This window comes from Rosa chinensis, chromosome 7 (genome assembly GCF_002994745.2).
Source record: "Rosa chinensis cultivar Old Blush chromosome 7, RchiOBHm-V2, whole genome shotgun sequence".
Lineage (NCBI taxonomy): Eukaryota > Viridiplantae > Streptophyta > Magnoliopsida > Rosales > Rosaceae > Rosa > Rosa chinensis.
The window spans coordinates 8556906-8568465 of record NC_037094.1 but is presented as its reverse complement, the minus strand read 5'-3'; positions in this window follow the sequence as shown (position 1 = coordinate 8568465).

The following is an 11560-nucleotide window of genomic DNA, read 5'->3' as shown; positions in this document are numbered from 1 at the left end:
TACCATTATTCTTTTGCAAAACAGAAACCAGTTTCATCGTAGCTGCAATCCCACCAACAGTCACTCGAATTCCTGGCAGTAGGACAAGTTTAATAATCCAATTCTTAACCAAATTCATATCCAACACAGAGTTCATGACCCTTACCTCAATCCATTTTCAATGGAAACTGACCCAATAGTTCTTCTTCTCCAAATCTTCAAACTCCCAGATTCCACAGCTCAGGATTTCCAAAATCTCTCAAAGCAGAACAACAACTTAATTAATTAATCCCAACGTCCAAACAACAATCAAACTCATAATTCAAAGGCCTACATTCCTTACCCATTTTCAGTTCTGCCGAGACCATAATCTCCATAATGTGCTGCTTCTTGCAGTCTTTCTTAGTTCTTCATCCTCCCATCATGAACACAAATCAAAGCTAAGACTAGAAGCTTCACTCTCCGATCTGAATTCCATTATTTCCTCAAGCCCAGAAAACCCAAGGTTAGAAAACCGACTTATCTCTTAATTAGAATTCAAATAGCCAACGAACGGGGCTAGAGAACGTCTTACCAGGACAAGGGATTAGATCAGCGATATACATGGTGGAGCTATGGCGATCCACGCGCCAGCAGCTGCGCGTGTAACGAGTGTAGTGGCCCTGGTCGGAATCGGAGGTCGGCATCTCAGAAACAGGTGGGTAGTGAGGCACTGATTACATCTATGGAGGTAGTTTAGTTCGATTTGGACTGGAGGTTGGGGAACAAAGGCATGTAGAACAGGGACCTCCGGCAATGCTTGTACGGCGTCATCAGGCGTCGGCGGGCAGAGGGGTTTCTGGGTTTTGCTACGCTTTGCTTGTTGAGTAGAACGACGGTGGCGGAAGGGCTTGGAAATTGCCAGAAAATCGATGAGGGTCGAGGAACAGTGACACGCAGTCTTGGGTTGTCACGTGCGAAGGAGGACGGTGGTGCATGGCCTGGATTTTTGTGAGGTTTAGGTTGGAATTGTGTTCTGGTTCGAAGGGTGGAGGCGGTGTCGAGAGGTGGTGGCAGAACCGATGTTTTCCAGTGGTTGTAGAGGGGAGAAGAGAAAAGAAACCAGAGGTCGGGGGAGAGAGAGAGAGAGGACGCGGCTGCAAAGGAGAGGGAGGAGAAAATGATGCTAGGGTTTTCTCACTTTCCTATTTATACTTATGTCCGTGAAATACCTATTTTGCCCTTACAACAAATTACGAAACTCTCCTAGTTAATTGCTTTAAGTTTTGGGCTCGTAACTTTTCTTTTATTCACTTTTCGTCGGAAACTTCCTAAGTTATTTCTCGACTTCGTCCTAGGCCCAAAACTCGATCTTGTAAAAATCCAAAACTTTGTTACAACTCAATTTATCATCTTCGAAAATTCAACAAACTGTTAGGGCTGGGCATTTAAGCCCGAAAACCCGCAAATCTGAACCGGCCCGTCAAAACCCGACCATTTCGGGCCGGGCCCTATTTTTTTTTTTTGTCGAAACGGTCCTGGCCCGGGCCTTGACTTTCAAGCAAACGGTTCGGGCCGGGCCTTGTCTTTCAAAGTGACAAAAGCCCGTCAGGCCCGTCTAAGAGATTAAAGGCCAGATGTCCTTGTATTATTAGTCATAATTGTTGAGTCACAAATTACTTACGCAATTGTGCCCCATAATTATGAAAATTGATTTGTCTTCCATGCTATTTTACCTTTTTTAATCCATTTCCTTTTATTTGTAGGAATCCTTGCATTGAGAATAAAATGACTATTTGAGGCTTGAAATGTGGAGATTTGAAGCTAGGGGAAGAAGACACGGAGATTGGAAGAAAATTGCAAATCGACTTTTCCGGCGACTTTTCCGGCAAACTTTTCCGGCGAGCCGCCACTCATGGAGGGTCTTTTCTCCAGCAAAGGAGGACCATGGTAGTGAGAATCTCCCATCACTTAAAATTCAAATATCTCCCTACACCTTGTCCTTTTATCACCTTGCCAATTTGGGACCATTTGGGGGACAATGGTGTAAGAGGATCTCTTGCACACTTGGGGACCAAAGATGACACACCTAGCTGATCAAAAAGAGGCCAAAGACCAATTATTCAGAATTCTTGACTCCATTCAATCATCTTCATCCTATCCAAGATCCATTTTTCTCTCTAGAGAAGACACCACCATTTCCACCACTAAAACCACCATCTCCACCTCTAAAACCTCCATTTCCACCACTACAACCTTCATTTCCTCCACCATTCAACACCACAACTCATCTTAGAGATCCCAAATTTCACTATTCTTACCAATATCAAGAGCTTGGAGCAAGGAGAAGGAGGTGACTACCACCACATCATGTTCTTGGAGACCCATCTCCACCACATCTTCCGGCATCATCAATAGTCACCCTTTACTCTCTATCTCTTTATGTATTTGATGTTTAATAGAATGTTGAAGCTTGTGTATCTATCTATGTGTGAGTAGTGAACTAGTTGGGGCTAGGGTTGAAAGCCCTAGCCAAACTTGCTTGGATTGATGCTTTTGTTTATAAATTGATGAAAATTCATGTTGTCATTCTCACATGCTAAGTCAATAGTTGAATGCATTACTTAGACCTAATCAATTTGAGTTATGTGTTTGCCATGACATGAAGTTTTTCCTAGAGATTGATTACCTCTAGGCAAAAAGGGAGCATGAAAGCACACCATGTGTGCATGTGAGGGTAGTGAGCTAAAATCACCTAGAGATAGGATTGGTTTGCTTGCTTGGTTACATAAACTCTAAGCTTTATGCATTTAGGGGAAAATGATTGAGACCTATCCGGTAATTGAATTTGTCTCTAGGTAGTTAGCTCTAGACTTATCCGGTTAGAGTTAATAAAATGAAAGGGGTTTAAGCCTTAGTAGTCCTATCCGGATGCTAAGAGGGTAGTTGGACAATTAGCTTTGCATCATTCATATTCAATTGCTTTAATGCTTGCAAGGGAGGCAAAAGGTGAAACCCGATGCCCTAACTCCCATCCATTTGATAACAACTTGTTTTGTTTAGGTTAGTTTATATTACTTGCTTTCATTGTTTCAATTTGAATAGAAACCAATCTCAAAAATCAAAATCAAATCTCTACACACCATCTTGCACATACTCACCATGAACTTTGGTTCACTTGTGAGCCTTTGTTTGTGATTGTGCATTTGCATATTCTTCTAGTTTTTCCTTAGGTTTTCCCTAGCTAGGAAAGGATTTACCAATCCTCGTGGGTTCGACATCCTTACTTAATCCCCTATTCTATAACTTGTACCTCTTGCACTTGAGGGTGGCTTTAATGCTAACAATAATATAGAGAGTAAAATCCTCATCATAGGATCGAATACACAAGATTATATTCTACACTCAAATACCTAAACCTAATCTTCAGCCTTCATTTCTAATCTCTACACGATCTCTTGTGTGTGCAGGCCGCCTCCTCCAAATTTCTAATCTCCAGTCGATCTGAACACAGAACACACATGATTCATGCTGCTCAGTTTCTCCATAGCTGGGCCGCCTCCTCCGCCGATGCTGTGACGCCCAGATGCCGTGACGCAGATCGAGACCACGCCGAGGCCGTGAGGCAGATCGACACGCCGCCCAGACTGCTCTCTCTCTCTTCACTTCACCTGCGCGGCTGCACAGCTCCTCCTTTCTTCACGTCTGGAGTCTGAATCTTTCAGCTTAGAAAGAGGTAGAGTTTTCTATTTAATGATTACTTCTCACTTTCTTTATGCATATTTCAGTGGCAAGCTTCAGAAACTGTGATCCTGTAAAGTTTATTTGCTTTATTGGAACAATATGCTCTCTTTTCATTTACTTTTAGATGAACTTATGTTACTAACATAGTGAGTAGGCAAAAACTGTGATTGCAGGCTTCCTTCTGTCTCAATACTTTTAGATTGAAGCCCCGATTCTCAAGGTCGGTGAGTAGAAGGAGATCGGAAAGCAGGGCCTGATGAAGAAACTTCTCAAGGAAGGTGAAAGCTGGGAAACCCCAAAGAGCGACGACGAGGTTGAAGGTGCGGTGCCGATTTCAACACTGCTTTCGAATTTGTGTTTTCTTGAATTTGAGCTTTTCTGGAATCGTTTTTGGTTTGTTTTGGATTGGGATTTATTTCAATTGTGATTGAATTTCAGTACATTACACCAAGACTTCGCTGGATGGAACTGAGTTCGATTCGAGCAGTGATACGCCATTCAGGTTCACTCTTGGTCAAGGTGAGGGATCTCTGGCCTTTCACTTGTATTCTAATCACTAGATTAAGCTCTGAGTTGGATGCAAATTTTGTCTACTTAATGAGATTAGTGCTTTTCAATTGAAGTCTGTGGGAATTTTTAGAATTCATGATTGGTCTGATGGAATGTTATCATGAAGAAAAAAGCTTAAATTGCCGATTAAAAAAATGTTTAGTTCGTGTGCTTATATATTTCCGCAAATTTTTGTTAGTATAGAAAGCAATGAATAGCTGCTGGCTGACTTGGTAGAAGAATAGGATTTATAGAGGCAACCTCTGGAAGGTAGTGCATTGATAAATACAGATGGAACACAAGCTCTCAGAGCATAAATGCATCAAGCTTTCTTTTTATTATTGAATTCAATTCGACTGTCTGTCATATTTAGCTTTCCAAATCTCTTTATGATGGTTGTTGTAGGCAAAAGCAAAACTGTGGAGTCCAATTGATGGATGGTAGCTGTTGAATTGCTCGATGGAGAACTGGAAAAAGGGCTGCTAAATTGTTGTATTTGAAATTTTGAATTAGGACTTTCTATTTCAATTGCATATTTGTATTTCAAACTTGGACAGTTGGACATTTGAACTTCATATTTAAATTGGGTCATTGTATTTCAAACTTTCAATTGTGGGTATTGTAATTAACTTGTATTTGAATTTGGATTTTATGTATTTTGGATAGTTCAATTTGCAGCTTCAAGTTTGGATCTTGATATTGTGTTTTGATTCAAATCTGAACTGGTTGAAATGATGAAATGAATGAAATATGGAACATAGCAAGGTAGATATATATCCTACTAAGCAAAAAATAAAGGTTTTGGGCCCGAAAGCCCTCAAGCCCGGCCCGAAGTTAAACGGGCCGGTTCCGGGCCCAGTGAAATTATAGTCAGACCCGGCCCGTGCCCAGCCCTACAAACTGTTGCCTCACTAAACCTCTGTAACCTTCTGGGCCCAAAACGAAGGACTCTGGCCCAAACTTAAATCACCTTGATGAAAAATCTTATTGGTGAAAATTACCTTTGAAAATTAAACAAAATTTTTGGGGGCTCACATAGACGCCTCCACCAATACTTCCAGGCCCACACCATCCATGTCTTAACAAACCAACCGCTTAAGCAGGTAATGCAAAATCCTGAACACTCTGGCAGGCTCAGCAAGTAGGCCATCGAGCTCAGCGAGTTCGACATTGACTATAAGCCAAGGACTGCCTTGAAAGGCCAAGCAGTGGTAGATTTCATCGCTGAGCTCACCGAGTGTCAGGATGAACCCAACCTATGGGCAGAAGAGGCCAACACATAAATGATAACCGCTGAGAAACCAGCCCTCCAGCAGCAGTCAGACTAGAACCTCCACGTGGACTGCTCCGCTTGCGCCAAGGCCTGCGGCGCCGGAGTCATCCTGACAGGGACCAGGATGACTAAACGTGGAATACGCTTTAAAATTCAATTTCAAAGCCTTAAACAACATGGCGGAGTATGAAGCGCTCATTGCCGGCTTACTCCTCGCCATCAACTCAGGGGCTGACAGTGTCAACATATTCAGTGACTCCCAGCTAATTGTTAACCAGGTCAATGATAGTTTCCAAGCCAAGGACCAGTAGTTAGCGGCATACCTGGGGTATGTCAAGACACTCAAGAAATTCAAATTTCACACTATCACGCAGATCCCCAAGTAAAAGAACGTCAAGGCTGATTCACTGGCAAGATTAGCAACCGCCCAACCACACCAAAGTCCAGCAGACACAAGGGTGGAACACCTTAACAGGCCAAGAATCACCAAAACCCTGGCGGATATCTTCAACATTGAGGTAAACCCAAGCTAGATGGATGAAATCATTGAGTACAAGCATAAAGGCACACTGCCAACCGACAAGGTCGAAGCGAGGCAACTCAAGTGGAGAGCGACCCGATATAATATCCAGAATGGCAAACTCTACCGCCAGGGATTCACCCATCCAAACCTCCGATGTCTGACCCCAGAGGAGGGAAAGGTCGTTCTTGCAATGACGCACGCAGGGGAATGTGGAAACCACTCTGGCGCCAGATCTCAGGCCAATCGCACAATGCGACAGGGCTATTTCTGGCCCAGGCTCGGCGACGACGCCAGGAAGGTCTCCAGGTCCTGCCACAAGTGTCAACAATACGCTAACCTTCCCCATGCCCCAGCGGAGCCCCTGTCAATCATCATTGGCCCATGGATCCACTCCACGTGGGGCTTGGACTTGCTTGGAAAATTCCCAACCGCTAAGGGCCATTTCAAATACATTATTGGCTCCATCGACTACAACAATAAATGGATAGAGGCGGAACCACTAACGGCAATAAGTACCGCCAAGGTAACTCACTTCGTCTGGAAGAACATCTATTGCCGCTACGGCGTCCCCCACACAATCATCACAGACAACGGCACACAGTTCAACAATAAGGAACTCATATCTTTGATCGCTAACCAGGGCACCAAGATGAGTTTTGCATCTGTCGCTCACCCCCAAACCAAAGGCCAAGTCGAAGCAGAAAACAAGATAATCAAATAGCTGCTAAAAAAGAAACTCGACGATGTCAAGGGTTTATGGGCGAAAAAGCTGTCGGAGGTGCTGTGGGCCACCAGGACTACCCCAACCTCCGCCACCGGAGAAATACCATTCTGTATGATGTTCGGCATTGAGGCCGTCCTACCCATCGAGGTTACCCAACCAACCGCTAGGGTCGAGGGCTACTGTCCTGAGACCAACGACGAAGGCATCAACCTCAACAAAGACCTCCTCGAGGAGAAACGACACAAGGCCCATTTGCACAACTTGCAAAACAAGCAACGGGTATCGCATTTCTACAATGTCAGAGTCAAAGCCCGCAACCTCCAACTAGGGGACTGGGTAATGAAGGAAGTCATTCCACCACCAACGGCACTCTGCCCAACTTGGGAATGCCTATACAAAATTGTGGAAATCGTTAGCCCCGACACCTTCTACTTAATGGACAAAGATGGCGTCACAACGATCCACCCTTAGAATACCGAACACCTTCGGTATTACTACAAATAGTCATGCCACTACCCAAGAGCATCTTGACTTAGCTGAATTTTTGTTCAATATTTAGCTAAGGGAAGCTACCCTACGGGTACAACCCCGCTTTTGTAAACGTTGATCTATCAGCTATCAATGAAACGAGGAATTATTCAAACTATTGTCACCAAGTCCAAGCACAAGAGTTAACTGGCAACGCCAACAATATTCGGCGAACCACGTCCGTTACATCGTGCACTTGGAACAATTTTAATTCCTTTAATGTTTCGTTGATTAACAAAAGCAACGTCAAAACTCTAGCGGTTCATCAACATTCAAACAACGCAATCATTGAACAAATCCACACTTCAAAAAAAACAATTCAGAGGCAAATAACAAATGCTTCATATATTCAGGATCGGGACTCTCCGCCCAACAATATTGTCAAATTCAAAAGAGGCCTTAGCGGCTTTACAATAAAAAAAATAAAAAAAAAGAGAGCAACAGAAGCAAGAGCACAAGGCGCAGGTAGTCTTCAAGGACTATAGGGAGCGGTTGCGACTTCTTCATTGGTCACCGGCGGCTGTTGGGTGCCCATGCGGCTGGTTTGGTCAGACCCAGGAGCAGGGGGACTCGGCGTCACAATGGTACCATCCGGCTAAGTATGCGCCGCCATGAAGTTGGCCCCGGAGACTTCAGAATGGGTAGCCAGCGGAGTCCGTTGACCATCATCCGCCGGACCATGATCACTCTCACCACTGCCAGAGCGGGCATCTCCAGCAGGAGCAACAGCAACCCTGCCAGCTGGTACAGGCGGCTGCCTCGACGTACTGGCAGACTGAGATGCTTTGACCCAGTCAATGGGCCCTTTCTGCTTCAGCAACTCCAGGTTGGCGGTGGCACCGACTTTCGTTGCCTTAGTCAGGGCTTGCTTATATGTCGCGGACTGCTTGAAGGATTCCACGGCGGCGGCCTCTGCATGCCCCTTCTCATTCCCCAGACGGGCAACCTCGCCCTCCAATTTCTTCAGCTCTGCAGTCTTGGCGGCGAACTCCCGCTGCAGGATGTCGACCTTCTTACCCTTGGCCGCCACCTGCTCATTCAACAGAGCTATATCCTGCTCCAGCCGTGATACGTGGTCATTCCGCTAGAGGTCCCGCTCAACGACGACATTCAGCTTGTCGCGGGCATCCATCGCATCGCACTTCGCCTTGGTTAGGTGCCGCTCAACGTCCACCAACTTGTCTTTGGCCTCCTACAACTCCCTCTCGAGACCTTTGATTTCCTCTTTCAGCTGCCGTTCAACCAGAGGCTGGTTTGACTTGGCGAGGAACAGCTCATGCAACCCGATGGACAGATGGCCAAATGCCAGGCTGAATGGTGACTGTTGAATAGCGGTCGAAATGACTGTTCTATCCAATCAGCCAAATCCTATCCTCTCAAAGAGGTGGAAGAGAAACTCCCACCAGGGTCGGTCAGGAATTCAGCATAAGCACCAAAGGAATCTAGACCCCTCGCCTGCACCTCCCCGACAGCGGCCACACTCACCTTAGGCGGGCCTGTTTTTCCCTCTTCTGCTGGCGGACCCTGATGATCTCCGCGTCGTCTCCCTCCTCTTCTTCATCGGCGTCATTCTACCACCGCTTCTTCTGAAGAACCACCCGTGTGGCACCAGCAGCAACAAGCCTCGAGGTTACATGCGGCTCCAACACCACAACGGTAACGGGTTCCTTCCCCGACACCACTCTGTCCTTCTGGGGCCAACGACGGTTGGAGGGCACTCTCTCCTTCACCTTCTCGGGGGCAGCCTGTACCCTGCTCCAGCCAGCAGCCCCGTGATTTGCGCCAGTTCCCGTCTGAACCACGGGTGAACTGTCAGCGCCGAGATGAGAGTGGTGCGGCATCGGCAACACCACTGGAGTCTCTGACTGGCTCACCGCCAGTGTCTGGGGGTCGACGATAGTTTGTTGGGCCGCCAACCCAACAGCATACATGCCCTCCAAGAAGCTTGCCAATTCTGCGTTATCCATGGATTTGGCAAAAGCGTCGCGGCTCGCTTTGTTACCCGGCGGAGAATCTACACAAACAACAAGTCAGCTTGATACAAACAGAGCTACGGCACACATCAGCTGAAATTACTTACCAAGGGTGCGCGTCAACTGTAAGTCGACCAACAGCTCCCAACTGATGAGAAGACGAAGGTCAAGCAGGTTACGATTTTGCCAACAGCCTCTAATCCTTGCCACACTACACTCTTCCTCGAGCGTCAGGTTATAACGCAAGCCCGCTACAAAAAAAAAATGAAGTAATCATTAAAGCAAAATAGAGGAATCATCATACAAGCAAAACCACCAACTCTGAGCAACGGAGGCTGGCGACAACCTCGGATAGGTTGGAACTCCAAATTAATCATGAATGTTGGCGCCCCCTCATTCGACCCCTCTTGGTATTCCCACCCTGCAGTTGCAATACAGAAGGTCCCCCTCCAAGGAGACATGGAATCATTCAGATTCTCGATTAGCTTCGGTGCCCCCTAGCGGAGGCTCAGGTTCACTTGCCCATTGCAACCTTGGCGCTTCACATACACGAGTTCGTAGAAGTGAAGTACCTCCTCCATGGTCGGCCCTTCACATCCCGACAGACGCCAGAGCAAGTTCATCGCCATCAACAACCGCCACATGTTAGGACAAATCTGCCTAAACTCGAGGTCGAACTCGCAAACCAAAATTTGGAGATTTGGCTGTAAAGGAAAAGTCACTCCCTAGCGGAATATCGCCTCGTGCACGGTGGCGTGCTCCGCTGGCAGAATCAACGCACTCTTGTCCTTCATCAGCGGCCGGAGCTTAACAACCCAAGGGAGGCGAAACACCTGCTTTAGTCGATTCACGGTGGCTACAGTCACCGGCCAGCCGGCCTCGTCCACTGGGGTACCATCGTGAAGGACCCAGGCTGACTCAATTTCCTCCCCGCCAACGTCTCCCCCATTAGCGAAACCACTAGCGGCGCTATTACTCACTAGCCTCTCTTCGCGCCGATTGCGGCCGACAGCATCCTCCCTTGTCCTAGAACTCTCTGGTCGCCCACCTCGAGCCATGGCTATGTCCCAGGGTATGGTTTGTAAAGGTTCAATTTCTAGCGGTTCCGGCAGTGAGGTTCCTGCAGGAGCAGACGGACGCAACGAATCAATAAAAATCCTATCCGCAACGTTCAACGACACGTCAGACCCGGAATCCTCACTACTCGAGATCTCTACGAAGCTAGCCATCACAAACCCTAAAACCCAAACCAGTCAGTTCCAACAAGATCTAAACTATCCCTATGCAAGAACATCAAGAACACCCATACCCAGAAAACCCAAAAAGTGCCAAAACAAGAACAAAACGCACATACATTCAAACCCAAATTCGACCATCTAACAAAGCAAGAAACCTCAACCCCCTGTCAAACGCCTAAAACCATCCCTAAACATTATTCTACACCCTCAGAACACACTGGGGAAAGGCATGAATCACTCCAAATACCAAAAACATAAACTAACAGAAGCAAACAAACAAAAACCCAATAAAGCAGGGACGAGATTCAGACTACCAACCTCAAATAAGGAAACTCTGGTACGCTTGAGGTTGCTCGCCTTCACTTTAGGAGGTCTTCATCCTCCAAAGATCGATAACTTCACGGAGTTGCAGAATCTTCTTCTCAGATCTCAGAGCAAAGCTTGAAGACAACGATATTAGTTCAAAGTGCAAAGTGTCAAAACCACTCAGTTTCCCTCCCTTTTATGTCAACATCAAGCCAATCTAGGTTGTCCGCTGAAAAACAACATTGCACGACAGCCGTACACATGGCCCACGATCGCACTTACTCTTCGGATTAACCGAGGCGTCGCCTCGGTTACAAAATCAATAATTACTAGCATTAATGGCGAGGATGCGGGCGTGCTGCGGGGACGTTATTCCACACGCTAACCCAGTACATATTGGCCAAATGTCGGGCGCCATCAGACAAATCGTCTGTCTGAAGTAACCTTAAGAAGGGCAGGTATACCAATCGTCGACGCTCCGCTACCGGGACGTCTCCCTTTTCATCTTTCATGTGAGGCAGTCTCCGCTAGCGAGACACCTCCCTTTTCATCTTGCAAGTGAGGCATTCTCTGCTAAGCGCAATTCCACTAGCGGGACGCCTTTCTTTTCATCTTGCAAGTGAGAATCTCCACTAAGCTCAATCTCCGCTAGCAGACTTCTTCCTTTTCATCTTGCATGCGCGACAGTCTCCGCTGAACAAAACACCGCTCACTGGGCTACCACCAAGCAGGTCCCCGCGACAC